Genomic DNA, 16,040 nt, shown 5'->3' on the forward strand with positions numbered 1-16,040 from the left:
GCAAGTTGAGGAGAATAAACTGCTTGGTGTAACCCTGGATTGTAAACTGTCATGGTCAAAACATATTGATACAACAGTAGCTAAGATGGGGAGAGGTCTGTCCATAATAAAGCACTGCTCTGCATTCTTAACAACACTATCAACAAGGCAGGTCCTACAGGCCCTGGTTTTATCACACCTGGACTACTTCCCAGTCATGTGGTCAAGTGCCACAAAGAGGGACATAGGAAAATACAGTTGGCCCAGAGCAGTATGGTTGTACACGGAGAGCTAACATTAATAATATGCATGTCAATCTCTCCTGGTTTAAAGTAAAGGAGAGATTGACTGCATCACTACATGTCTTTGTGAGAGGTATTGACATGTTGAAACCACCGAGCTGTCTGTTCAGATGACTAGCACAGAGTTCAGACACCCATACATACCCCACAAGACATGCCACCAGGGGTCCCTTCACAGTCCCCAGTCCCCAGAACAGACTTTGGGAAATGCACAGTACTAGAGCCATGACTACATGGATCTCTATTCCACATCAAGTATGGGGCATTCTACCTGCCCTCCAGGACACCTACACCACCCGATGTCACAGAAAGTCCAAAAAGATCATCAAGACAACAACCACCGAGCCACTGCCTCTTCACCCCACTATCATCCAGAAGGTGAGGTCAGTACAGGTGCATCAAAGCTGGGACCAAGAGACTGAAGAACAGCTTCTATCTCAAGGCCACCAGACTGTTAAATAGTCATCACTAGCACCTTAGAGGCTGCTGCCCTATACACAAAGACTTGAAATCACTGGGCACTTTAATAATTGGAACACTAGTCGCTTTAATAATGTTGAAAAATGTTGCACTACTCATCTCATATGTATATACTGTATTCTATTCTACTACTATTCTATTCTATTCCGACATTGCTCGTTCAAATATTTTTATATTCTTAATTCCATTCCTTTACTTTAGATTTGTGTGTATTGTGTGTATTGTTTGATATTACTTGTTAGATATTACTTGTTAGATATTACTGCATTGTTGGAGCTAGAAACACAAGAATTTCTTTACACCCGTAATAACTGCATGTGACCAGTACAATTTCATTTGATTTGATTTACATGTACATTGTAACGTTTCAAACACCGACAGCGTCATTGCATTTTGCTACACCCTAATTATATTAATTTCCAATGAAACGCTGCGTTTACCTTGTAGCATTGCATTGCATTGCAGAGGCAGTTGCAGTGCGTTCGGTGTGGTGCAGACGTTCGATTTATCAAACGTATGCGTCAAACAGTATGCGTAGACGGCTTGGCAGAAATGGTAGCAGAAGGTGAAGGTTGAACTTTTGTTACATACAGTGGGGAGAACAAGTATTTGATACACTGCCGATTTTGCAGGTTTTCCTACTTACAAAGCATGTAGAGGTCTGTCATTTTTATCATAGGTACACTTCAACTGTGAGAGACGGAATCTAAAACAAAAATCCAGAAAATCACATTGTATGATTTTTAAGTAATTAATTTGCATTTTATTGCATGACATAAGTATTTGATCACCTACCAACCAGTAAGAATTCCGGCTCTCACAGACCTGTTAGTTTTTCTTTAAGAAGCCCTCCTGTTCTCCACTCATTACCTGTATTAACTGCACCTGTTTGAACTCGTTACCTGTATAAAAGACACCTGTCCACACACTCAATCAAACAGACTCCAACCTCTCCACAATGGCCAAGACCAGAGAGCTGTGTAAGGACATCAGGGATCAATTGTAGACCTGTACAAGGCTGGGATGGGCTACAGGACAATAGCCAAGCAGCTTGGTGAGAAGGCAACAACTGTTGGCACAATTATTAGAAAATGGAAGAAGTTCAAGATGACGGTCAATCACCCTCGGTCTGGGGCTCCATGCAAGATCTCACCTCGTGGGGCATCAATGATCATGAGGAATGTGAGGGATCAGCCCAGAACTACACGGCAGGACCTGGTCAATGACCTGAAGAGAGCTGGGACCACAGTCTCAAAGAAAACCATTAGTAACACACTACGCCGTCATGGATTAAAATCCTGCAGCGCACGCAAGGTCCCCCTGCTCAAGCCAGCGCATGTCCAGGCCCGTCTGAAGTTTGCCAATGACCATCTGGATGATCCAGAGGAGGAATGGGAGAAGGTCATGTGGTCTGATGAGACAAAAATAGAGCTTTTTGCTCTAAACTCCACTCGCCGTGTTTGGAGGAATAGAAGGATGAGTACAACCCCAAGAACACCATCCCAACCGTGAAGCATGGAGGTGGAAACATCATTCTTTGGGGATGCTTTTCTGCAAAGGGGACAGGACGACTGCACCGTATTGAGGGGAGGATGGATGGGGCCATGTATCGCGAGATCTTGACCAACAACCTCCTTCCCTCAGTAAGAGCATTGAATATGGGTCGTGGCTGGGTCTTCCAGCATGACAACGACCCGAAACACACAGCCAGGGCAACTAAGGAGTGGCTCCGTAAGAAGCATCTCAAGGTCCTGGAGTGGCCTAGCCAGTCTCCAGACCTGAACCCAATAGAAAATCTTTGGAGGGAGCCGAAAGTCCGTATTGCCCAGCGACAGCCCCGAAACCTGAAGGATCTGGAGAAGGTCTGTATGGAGGAGTGGGCCAAAATCCCTGCTGCAGTGTGTGCAAACCTGGTCAAGAACTACAGGAAACGTATGATCTCTGTAATTGCAAACTAAGGTTTCTGTACCAAATATTCAGTTCTGCTTTTCTGATGTATCAAATACTTATGTCATGCAATAAAATGCAAATTAATTACTTAAAAATCATACAATGTGATTTTCTGGATTTTTGTTTTAGATTCCTTCTCTCACAGTTGAAGTGTACCTATGATAAAAATTACAGACCTCTACATGCTTTGTAAGTAGGAAAACCTGCAAAATTGTCAGTGTATCAAATACTTGTTCTCCCCACTGTACATATCCAGATGATGCTGTGTACTATTTTGCGCAATGACGCTGTCGTTGTGTTCGAAGCGTAATGTTGTAATATTGTTGTATTGTGGTATTATACATTTTGTATTGTAGATATGTAGTGGTAGAGTAGTGGGTGTATGATGTAATATTTTATTTTTTACATTTTAAAATGTTTTTTTTAATGTAATTGCCTTAATTTTGTTTTGACCCCAGGAAGAGTAGCTGCTGCCTTGGTATCAGCTAATGGGGATCCTTAATAAATAAAAATACATGTTTATCAGAAGGTCTATAACTCTGTCATTACCTCATCCCTGGTTCCCTACGGTAAAAGTGGATTTCAATTCTGTGTTATGAAAATGAGTCATAGCAGCTCCTTGTTGTTCCCTAGTAAAGTAGAAGGATGCGTCCCAATTGGCACTCTATATCCTGTGCACTAGCTACTTTCGATCAGGGTAGGGCTCTGGTCAAAAGTAGTGCACTATGTAGGAAATAGTCTAGGGTGCCATTTGGGATGCAAGCAAAAGGTCAAACCCTGGCCACCATGGCTTTGCAGACTAAACAATAAGATAAGACCACAATAGGTATACAACTTCGATTTTGCTTTAGTGGAGTTGGAAAGAACACCACGCACAGATGACAGGGACAATCTGACAAAGAATCTGTTTCCTTAAGAAACTGGAAGCCTAGTTAATTTGTAGAACAGCAACAGGGAGATGTAACCTAGGTTATATAGTATATACCGAACCTATATACCAAACCTACCGAATATGCAGATAGGTCATATGGATAGGCCTACAAATGACCAAAAATTATGAAAAATAGTTGCTGACAAAAATACTTAAAGGGATAGTTCACCCCCCCCAAAAAATGTAATATTGGTTTCCTTACCCTGTAAGCAGTCTATAGACAAGGTATGACAGCAATCCATGTTTTGGTTATGTTTAGCTGGCCACTGTATCAAATGTTAACTTTTTAGCATTTGTGGCATTTGACTTTTTGTGAAACAAAAAGTCAATATTACGTATATTAGCATTTTTGCACATCATGTCCAGATCATCTACAAGTAACTTTGAGTTACACAATCAATTTTTTGATATTTTAGGATGATGTGGACAAGAAGCGCGAACATGCTAATATACAGTGCATTCGGAAAGTATTCAGACCCCTTTACTTTTTCCACATTTTGTTACCTTACAGCCTTATTCTAAAATGGATTCAACTGTTTTTTCCCCTCATCAATCTACACACAATACGCCATAATTACAAATCAAAAACAGGTTTTTAGACATTTTTGTTGAAGCACCTTGAAGCACCATTGGCAGTGATTACAGCCTCGAGTATTCTTGGGTATGACACTACAAGCTTGGCACACCTGAATTTGGGGAGTGTCTCCCATTCTTCTCTGCAGATCCTCTCAAGCTCTGTCAGGTTGGATGGAGAGCGTCGCTACACAGCTATTTTCAGGTCTCTCAAGAGATGTTTGATCAGGTTCAAGTCCGGGCTCTGGCTGGGCCACTCAAAGCCATTCAGAGTCTTGTCCCGAAGCCACTCCTGCGTTGTCTTGGCTGTGTGCTTAGGGTCGTTGTCCTGTTGGAAGGTGAACCTTCGTTCCCATCTGAGGTCCTGTGTGCTCTGGAGCAGGTTTTCATCAAAGATTTCTATGTACTTTGCGCCGTTCATCTTTTCCTCGATCCTGACTAGTCTCCCAGTCCCTGCCACTGAAAAACATCCCCACAGCATGGTGCTGCCATCACCATGCTTCACCGTAGGGTGGTATTGGCCAGGTGATGAACGGTGCCTGGTTTCCTTCAAACGTGATGCTTGGCATTCAGGTCAAAGAGTTCAATCTTGGTTTCATCAGACCAAAGAATCTTATTTCTCATGATCTGAGTCCTTTAGGTGCCTTTTGGCAAACTCCATCGGGCTGTCATGTGCCTTTTACTGAGTCATTTATGTCTGGCCACTCTACCATAAAGGCTTGATTGTTAGAGCACTGCAGAGATGTTTGTCCTTCTGAAAGGTTCTCTATCAGAGTGACCATCGTGTTCTTGGTCATCTCTCTGACCAAGGCCCTTCTCCCCTGATTGCTCAGTTTGGCTGGGCGGCCAGCTCTAGAAAGAGTCTTGGTGGTTCCAAACTTCTTCCATTTAAGAATGATGGAGGCCACTGTGTTCTTGGGGACCTTCAATGCTGCAGACATGTTTTTGTACCCTTCCCCAGATCTGTGCCTTGACACAATTCTATCTCGGAGCTCTATGGGCAATTCCTTCGATCTCATGGATTGGATTTTGCTCTGACATGCACTGTCAACTGTGGGACCTTATATAGACAGGTGTGTGCCTTTCCAAATCAAGTCTAATCAATTTAATTTACCACAGGTGGACTCCAATCAAGTTGTAGAAACATCTCAAGGATGATCAATGGAAACAGGATGCACCTGATCTTAATTTCGAGTCTCTTAGCAACGGGTCTGAAATACTAATGTAAATAAGGTATTTCTGTTTTCGCTTTGTCATTATGGGGTATTTTGTGTAGATTGATGAATAAAAACAGTAATTTAATACAATTTAGAATAAGGCTGTAACTTAACAAAATGTGGAAAGGGTCAAGGGGTCTGAATACTTTCTGAATGCACTGTAGGTACCATTGACTTGAATTGGATTTGTGCCACAAATGCTAAGCAAACAAACATGTGATTTTGTCATTTGGATGAAATATCCCTTTAGCAATAAATGTACTTTTATAAGTACATAAACAATAGTCTACTATAATGACTAGGCTACTCGAGAACAAAGGCAAAATAGCCTCAAACACAGGGTAAAACCCTCATAAATATCTGAGGGGGTAGCAGAGCTAGGCCTACAGTATGTAGAGTAGGCTACCTGCATGTTACCTCAACAAACTTCTCTCCCTGAATGAGGAGCACGGGCGTCCTAAAAGGACCTGCCCCAACCTGGCATGACCCATTCATACATACGATAGACAGTGATAATGACATATGAAAGGCATTGCTACTGAATAGTTTCCATTACAACAGACATTACTTCGCTTGTTAAGTCAAAACAAAGACATGATTAGCATAATTATTAAACATGCAGTCCAGGATCTTAAGCACAACAAATTCATAACATATTGTATGAATTTAATTTGTAACATATATGAATTGCAGTACGTTACATATACGAAATGGATGACGTAGTACACAATTGGATGACGTAGTACACATAAAACGGGGAGCTGTTTTGGCTCATAAGCACCACTTTCAAAACTACTGGCTGAAATTATACAAAAGTTCCTGAGCATCCTTTTAACGTTCCTAATAAGCAAAGAAAACCACCAGAAATGGGAGAAACCAAATAAAGAGAGGCTTGCAACCTGTGGCAAGAGCTTTGAACTTGCCGGCATGCATCGTTCATAGCCTAAGCAGCCAATAGTGAGCTCTAATTGTGCACTATCATCTAGTATTGATGTGCCCAGCCGGTAATACACTTGTGTACCCCCATGGACTGGATCGTACATAAAGCATCCTCTATTCAGGCTGCAAATGCATAATTTCCCTCCTTAACTAGTTTTAATGGTGAGAAGTCGGAAGAAAACATGAAAAATAGGTGTACAGTACACAATTTTCCACCACCTATTTTGGGATGATTTTTTTAAAGACAGTTGATAAGCTTGTTAAGGAGGGAAATTATGCTTTTGCAGCCTAAATGGAGGATGCTTTATGTATGAGACAGGCCACAGGGGACACGAGTATATTACTGACTGGGTACATCAATCCTAGACAATAGTGCAGATCTCTAGCGCCCACCATCGGATGCCAAGGCTACATCGTTCAATGAGAGCATACAGAGTTTTTCCTGATCTCATAACTAGGTCAGGTAAAACTCTGGGTCCTATTCGTAGGCTATGATGACAAAATATTATTATTATAGATAGCTCCCTTTTCATCTTTGCTATGACTATAGGGCTGGGGGTTTTCTTGTTGGGTCAGGTGAATTGGAAACACTCATAGCCTAAGGTGGATCACAACCAATTATTTGTTCATCTGATTACAGTGCTCTTCTGCAATTATTCATTCTGTAAGCTTTATGTAAGGCAGAGTTACATTTAGTACTATACACAGTAGACTTTGTAATAAGGCAGGGTTACATTTAACACTATGCACAGTAGACTTTGTATTAATGTTTTTTTTTATATGTAAGTCATTAAACCACTAACCTTGTGTTGTTGTCCTCGGCACCATCTGCCCACCAGAGCTTGGTTCCCTGGTTCTCACCGTAGGAACGGATTGCCTGTAAAATCCATATATTCAATCATTAAATCAACTACTTTCAAAATTTTTCTTGAAAATAATATCCTCCTTTTCATGAAGTAGATTTTATTGAATGTCACTCATTCTACTGCACTCTAATTTTTTATATATATAATTTTGGGCACTTTTTAACCTTTTTTTTCAACCTAATTGGTACTTACAGTCTTGTCCCATCGCTGCAACTCCCGTACTGACTCGGGAGAGGCGAAGGTTGAGGGCCATGCGTCCTCCGAAACACGACCCTGCCAAGCCACACTGCTTCTTGACACACTGCTCGCTTAACCTGGAAGCCAGCTGCACCAATGTGTCGGAGGAAACACCGTACAACTGGCGACTGTGTCAGCGTGCATGCGCCCGGCCACAGGAGCCGCTAGAGCACAATGGGACAAGGACATCCTGGCAGACCAAACTCTCCCCTAGCCGGGACAACGCTGGGCCAATTGTGCATCGCCTCATGGGTTTCCCGGTCGCGGCCAGCTGCGACACAGCCCGAGATCGAACCCAGATCTGTAGTGACACCTCAAGCCCTGCAGTGCCTTAGACCGCAGTGCCACTTGGGAGGCCCCTACTGCACTCTATTCTAACCAAACCTGCATTACCAGTTCATATCATTAGATGTCACCATGCACTGTATTTGTGAAAGTTATGGTGGTGCTAGAATCCCTCAATTCTCTCTTTCTGCATTAGCCATCCATCTGTTATGGTTGGACAAATGTGTTCATTTTGTCTGTGCAGACTGCTCTGTGGCGAAATTTGTAGGTTTTTTACTTTTAAGAAGGTGAAATTTGAACCACAAATGTTTGTGAATAAATTAAATAATAACAAACATTACTGGATTAACTGGCTGCATGATTGCATCAACCTAACTAGCTAATGTTAGCTATCTACCTATCTAGCTAGGCTATTCTAAAGCTACCGTTAATAGTTTTGTTTGCTAGCTATAGATTGGATTATTCTAGATCGTTTTAGAGGATGACTAAACTTCTTTTAAGTAATTCCTTTTATTAGCACATGCCTTGTTTTCCATGAAAATGTGTGTTCACTCTATCATGAGGCAGGCACCAAGACAGGCAAGAGAGGAGGGTTTCCAATAGATAACACAGTCACAAAGAAATATTTAATTTCAGAATTTCTTAGGTTAGGGTAAGGGTTAGGGTCATGGCTAAGGGTTTGGTTAAGGTTAGGGTTAAGGTAAGGGTCGGTTTTAGTTTTTGGCTTGTCAGTTTAAGCGCCAGCTGTGTCCTTATAGTCTCTCCCAGTCAAACAACGGGGTGCTGGTACAACCAAACTATACTGAACAAAAATATAAACGTAACATGTAAAATTTGGGTCCAAATGTTTCATGAGCTGATATAAATTATTCCAGAAATGTTCCATATGCACAAAAAGCTTATTTCTCTCAAATGTTTGTTTACATCCCTGTTAGTGAGCATTTATTTCTCCTTTGCCAAGATAATCCATTGTACTGACAGGTGTGGCATATCAAGAAGCTGATTAAACAGCATGATCATCACACAGGTGCTCCATGTGCTCGGGACAATAAAAGGCCACTCTAAAATGTGCAGTTTTGTCACACAACACAATGCCACAGATGTCTCAAGTTTTGATGGAGCATGCAATTGGCGTGCTGACTTTAGGAATGTCCACCAGAGCTGTTGCCAGAGAATGTAATGTTCATTTCTCTAACATTTTTTATTTATTATTTATTTTTAACAGCTTTACTTAACTAGGCAAGTCAGTTAAAAACAAATTCTTATTTACAATGATGGCCTACCAAAATGCAAAAGGCCTCCTGCTGGGACGGGGGATTCAAATAAAAATTTAGGAGAAAACACACATCATGACAATAGAGACACCACAACACTACATAAAGAGATACCTAAGACAACAACACAGCATGGCAGCAACACATGACAACACAACATGGTAGCAATACAACATGACAACAACACGGTAGCATAAGCCATAAGCCACCTCCAACGTTGTTTTAGAAAATGTGGCAGTATGTCTAACCGGCCTCACAACCATAGCTGAGAATCAGGTTTGTGTGTTTATTGCATTGGACTGCCTTTTCATATCATTACTGAAAGGTTGTTGGATCAAATCCCTGAGCTGACAAGGTAAAAATCTGTCGTCCTGCCCCTGAGAAAGGCAGTTAACCCACTGTTCCTCGGGTGCCGAAGACATGGATGTCGATTAAGGCAGCCACTCGCACCTCTTTGATTCAGAGGGGTTGGGTTAAATGCAGAAGACACATTTCAGTTGAATGTATTCAGTTGTACAACTGACTATATATCCCCCTTTCCCATTATAATAGTGAGTCGACAGCACTTTGAGGGATCCTAGCAACTTGTGATTGTTCCTGGAAATGTTATCTTTACTGGTGCAGTGAGTTGTCGTGGAGGAAACATGGAGAAATGGATTCTGGCTTGTTCTTGGATATGGATAGGGGTGACAATGAGTTTTAATAAGAAACAATATCATTTCTAGATCGTATAGAACATGTTTTTGACTAGGAATTTGAATTAAAAGAGATTCTGTCAATTTATGAAACAGAGAATTGTGAATTTATCAGACAGAACAGGGCTCTTAGCCCCCACACTGGCATGCATCACACTGGGAATACTATCTGACTTGGCATCAGCATCCCTTTCACTACACTGTTCCTGATAGATAGCCTACACATCAGACGTCTCTTTGCAGAGCATAGTGCATGGGGACAAAAAGGAACTAGCTAAGGGATGAGAGTCTCACTAATGAACCTGACCTTTAGTGAAATGCTGTTTGTATTTAGTGATTTTTACGGGGGATGATGGTGATACCAATCTATAGATCTAATAATGAGAAAGTGACCGGTAGGCCAGCCGCTATTATTAGTCTACTGCTCCTTTTCTTAGTGGTAGTGACTCATACATCTCTTTAGCCTTCAAGTGGCTTGGGGTAAACAACAAGACAATGAGATACAATGATAGGAGGAAGGAGTAGGAAGGAGGCTTCAGTAGCAAACACACGCACACACATACACACATATACAGACACACAGACACACACACCCTGCTCCCAGGAGAATCCTGTCAGTAAATAGTAGGTCAGAGTTAATGACGTGTGTCTGTGTTTCACTGTCAAATGAGGAAAGAAATATAGTTTCTATGGACCACTTGGTCTCATCATACGTCCGCTTCATTATTTGCACATAAATGCATGTTCATTATAAAGTATTTGATGGTTAAAATCCCTCTTTTTCACTGTACCAGCAAACAATATCATTACAAGTAATGTTCACATGTTTATATGAAACTCTCTTCAAGCTATCACGTACAGAGCAGCTTACAGTTGTAGATCTTATGATACAATTATGATTTGACTCGTGTGAGAAACTAAAAACAGTGCTTTTATTTGATTTGTTGTTTTTACCCCTGGGGATGTCCCAGTCTACAGAGTCTAACACACACACACACACACACACACACACACACACACACACACACACACACACACACACACACACACACACACACACACACACACACACACACACACACACACACACACACACACACACACACACACACACACACACACACACACACACACACACACACACACACACACACACACACACACACACACAGGTAAGCACTTTCCAGAGACATGAAAATACATCTCTCTCTCTTTTCTTTTCCATCTCTTCATTCAGCCTTGATGGAAAGGGGAAAAACACTTGGAGTGAAATTGAACCATACAAAGATCAATTCTTGGAAATGCAGCAGACTGAGCATGCATACAGTACAGCCTTTATGCCTTGATATTATTATGTGATTCATACTAGAACACAATTGCCCCTAGGTAATGACTGTTTAGGGTTTGCTCTTGAGTTGCTTGACTTTCTTTACTGATTCAAAATCAGACGTCCCCAGAGGTAAAAATAAGAATGCTGAGAAAAAAGACTGCCGGTCCCACGGTAGTTCACCGTTCATTAATATAAACACGTTTAGTACCTCCAGGCCTCCACACATACAAGCTGCATACAAGCCACTGATGGTCTTACAATTTCCCCTGGTCTCCCCTAAGCGAGTGCGCGTCTCTCAAACAATTTTCCCCAGTCTCCCCTTCCAGGGGAGCAAGGAAATTTCGAAGAGTGTGAAGATTTGAGGATATGTTTCAATAAAAGTAAAGGACAGTAGTGTTATGAGTAAAGTAGAAAGCCCAGGTTTTAATAGGCTATAAGACACAGGTATAAATGAGTCATGAAAGGAGTGTGGATCTCTGGCCTGGCAAAGCAGTTTTAAGCACTGACTGAACAGGGGCTAATAATTCTGAGATTTAAAAATCTTGGGAACAAACAAAACATTCCCCTAAACATGCGTGTGCCAGTTTTCATGCAAGAGTTGGCATTTATATAAACTTGACATGAGAATGTGCTTATCCTCCTGCAATTTTTAGACCATGCGTACACACAGTTTCTAGCGGTTGAAGTATTGCAAAAAAAACACTTGGAGCTTTGTGCAAATGGGGAATATACATTGAGTGTACAAAACATTAGTAACACCTTCTCTTTCCATCACTTCGACTGACCAGGTGAATCCAGGTGAAAGTTATTATCACTTATTGGTGTCACTTGTTAAATCCACTTCAATCCGTGTAAATGAAGGGGAGGAGACAGTAATCCTTAAGTCTATTGACGCAGCCGTGCGTCAATCTAAGTGAAATAATTTAAAAAATCCCCATCACAATCTGTCAGTTTAAGCTAGAGATATCTGGGCTGCGTGTCAATCCACCGTATCCACCTATGTCGGCCTTCTGCATCTGTGGTTAAAGATAGCCGAGCTACAGTGGTGTTTGTCAGACCATGAGACATCCCGAAAATCGTCTTGTCATGAAAAAATGTAAGAACGGTTTGGCCAAACTAACATGATCATAGAAAGATGAGACTCTCACAAACACAATGGTGTCCTAGGTTTTTCTATACAAGGGACTCGTCTGAAATAAATGGAAGTGTGGAGGTAGTTGTAATATGGTTAAATATGTGTCCAAAAAAACTCTTATATCTCCTAGATATTGGACAGACACTTCAAAACCTTATTCCTTCTTATTTATTTTCACCATTTATGAATGTGTTATTAATTGCGTTACTATGGGTTATAGTAGTAAAGGCCAAATTCTATATTTTATCAAATACAATTTTTTTTTTTGATACCTAAAGGGTCCTAAAATTGTAAATCCCCCCCACTGGCTTAGACTTTTAGAAGCATTTTAGAATGATTTTGAAGCCTTGAGACAATTGAGACATGGATTGTGTGTGTGCCATTCAGAGTGGGCAAGACAAAAGACACAAGTGCCTTTGAATGGGGTATGGTAGTAGGTGTCAGGCGGTTTGAGTGTGTCAAGAACTGCAACGTTCCCAGGTTTCTCATGCTCAACAGTTTCCTGTGTGCATCAAGAACGTCCTTTACCCAAAAGACATCCAGCTAACTTGACAAACTGGGAAACATTGGAGTCAACATGTGGCAGCATCTCTGTGGAATGCTCTACTGAGGGGAAAAGGAGGTGTTTTGTACACTCTGTGCATGATGACACTTTTATTCACAACAAAAAAACAGGTAGCTAAATATAATAACAAGATGCAATCGTTTGCCGTTAGTGAGAAGGCAGTTATATATTTTGTCTTGCCCACTCTGAACGGCACACACAGACAATCGATGTCTCAATTGTCTTAAAAATCCTTCTTTAACCTCTAAAAGTCTAAGCCGTTGTGGGGGTTAACATATGGCATTGTTTTAAGATGGTCATACCATGGATAATTTAGCTATTTGATTTAGAGGACCCCTTTAGGTATCAAAAATATATTTAAAAAAATGATTTGATAAAATGAAGAATCTAGGCCTATTTATTTTATCTTTGGATTCTAAAATAATTTGAAATAAGCATCTAATTCCTATTATATATTTCATTTCCATGATCATTGCAGAATAAATTCCTCACCTTTTCTGACCGTGAAGAGTTCATATTTACGAAGTAGCCATACAACAAAATACCATTGACATCTCTCATTTAATTGGACCTATTAGATTGGACCTATTATATTTGGTTTTTGCTCTATGCATCCGAAAGGGAGTGCGGTTATAACATAGGCCTACAGTAGAATTTGACAAGTGAACAGACAGTTGATCTTTTGCGTTGGTGTGGGCTACCACTGTAAGTAGGCCTACTATAGTTTTCATTTTTTTTCAGAGTAGACAATGTTTCAGAATTCGCGGGCAGTGCAGCATATTTAGGTTCGGGGAAAAAGTAAATGCAAAACATTAGTGTATGCAAATGATCTGTGTACTAGTCCAAAACAATTTGCAAATGTTTTTCTCTTTCGGAGACGGTAAGATACATCAAAGACATTTGATCAAGTTCGCCAATGCTATTTTTTGGCCTTATTCCAATACTGCAAAAGTATACAGCAAAGAAGGGCATTATTGTCAGCATAAAAGGGGAACGATGGGCATTTTTCAGGTGGAGTTATAATGCTTGTTCATGGGCTCACAGTTTTACAACAGGTCTGATATATAAGGGAAACATGTATATGCATGGCTTGCAGTTTCGAGTACTACAACAATGATTCTAACAATTAGCATTTTTGAGAATCCCCTCCCCCACAACATATACAGTGCATTTGGAAAGTATTCAGACCCCTCGACTTTTTCCACATTTTGTTACGTTACAGCCTTATTCTAAAATGTATTAAATTATTATTTTTTCTCCTCAATTTACACACAATACCCCATAATGACAAAGAAAAAACATATTTTTGGAAGTGTTTGCAAATGTATTAAAAATCTATAACAGAAATACCTTATTTACATAAGTATTCAGACCCTTTGTTATGAGACACCAAATTGAGCTCAGGTGCATCCTGTTTCCATTGATCATCCTTGAGATGTTTCTACAACTTGATTGGAGTCCACCTGTGGTAAATTCAATTGATTGGACTTGATTTGGAAAGGCACACACCTGTCTATATAAGGTCCCACAGTTGGCAGTGCATGTCAGAGCAAAACCAAGCCATGAGATCGAAGTAATTGTCCGTAGAGCTCTGAGACAGGATTGTGTCGAGGCACAGATCTGGGGAAGGGTACCAAAAAATGTCTGCAGCATTTAAGGTCCCCAAGAACATAGTGGCCTCCATCCTTCTTAAATGGAAGAAGTTTGGAACCACCAAGACTTCCTAGAGCAGGCTGCCCGGCTAAACAGCAATCGGGGTAGAAGGGCCTTGTTTAGGGAGGTGACCAAGAACACGATGGTCACTCTGACAGAGCTCCAGAGTTCCACTATGGAGATGGGAGAACCTTCCAGAAGTACAACAATCTCTGCAGCACTCCACCAATCAGGCCTTTACAGTAGAGTGGCCAGACGGAAGCCACTCCTCATTGGAAGGCACATGACAGCCTGCTTGGAGTTGCCAAAAGGCACCTAAACACCTAAACAACAACAAGATTCTCTGGTCTGATGAAACCAAGATTGAACTCTGTGATCTGAACGCCAATTGTCACGTCTGGAGGAAACCTGTCACCATCCCTATGGGGAAGCATGGTGATGGCAGCATCATGCTGTGGGGATGTTTTTCAGTGGCAGGGACTGAGAGACTAGTCAGGGAAAGGGAAATGGAGTAAAGTACAGAGAGATCCTTGATGAAAACCTGCTCCAGAGCGCTCAGGACCTCAGACTGGGGTGAAGGTTCACCTTCCAGCAAGACAACGACCTTAAGCACACAACCAAGACAACGCAGGAGTGGCTACGTGACAAGTCTATGAATGTCCTGGAATGGCCCAGCCAGAGCCCAGACTTGAACCTGATCGAACATCTCTGGAGAGACCTGAAAATATCTGTGCAGCGACTCTCCCCATCCAACCTGTCAGAGCTTGAGAGGATCTGCAGAGAAGAATGGGAGAAACTCCCCAAATTCAGGTGTTCAAATCTTGTAGCGTCACACCCAAGAAGACTCGAGGCTGTAGTCGCTGCCAAAGGTGCTTCAACAAAGTACTGAGTGAAGGGTCTGAATACTTATGTAAATGTCATATTTCTGTTTTCTATTTTTACTAAATTTGCAAACATTTCTGAAACCTGTTTTTGCTTTGTCATTATGGGGTGTTATGTGTAGATTTATAAGGATGAATAAGGATGTAATGTAACAAAATGTGAAAAAGTAGAGGGGTCTGAATACTTTCCGGAATGCACTGTAAGGGAATTTCTGAGCTACACTTTGGCAATGTCATACAAGTACTTGTGAGATATAGCTAGCTAGATAATATTTCTCAGCGCCTCTTCTTTTTTTCTAAGTCTGCTGAAGTGCCCTAGCCGCCAGAAGGAGCAGTAGGCTACAGGCGACGATAGGGTGAACGAGATGCCATTACAAAACTCACACAGGCTTATGCTTTCTCTGACACTTAATGAACAATGTCACCCAAGCACAAAGCCATAATCTGGTAATGTGTTTGGTTTCCCATAACAAGTTCCAATGGGCAGGCTTTGTCACCTCAATACCGGGGTTGCTCTGAACAATATATAGCGATTGTGTTCATAGCCAACATAATTTATAGTTGTAAAAACCATATAATGTCAATCTAAATCATCTAAACCAAAACTGTCAATCTAATTTCAGCATCCCATAATGATGACAGATAAACTATCATTACTGTTGCCCTGGCAACCACATTGTTTCTTCCAGATTATAGCCTATGATTTGTTCATTGTTTGTTCTCTACAAAAACATCTGGCTGTGATTTC

This window comes from Salvelinus alpinus, chromosome 34 (genome assembly GCF_045679555.1).
Source record: "Salvelinus alpinus chromosome 34, SLU_Salpinus.1, whole genome shotgun sequence".
Classification (NCBI taxonomy): domain Eukaryota; kingdom Metazoa; phylum Chordata; class Actinopteri; order Salmoniformes; family Salmonidae; genus Salvelinus; species Salvelinus alpinus.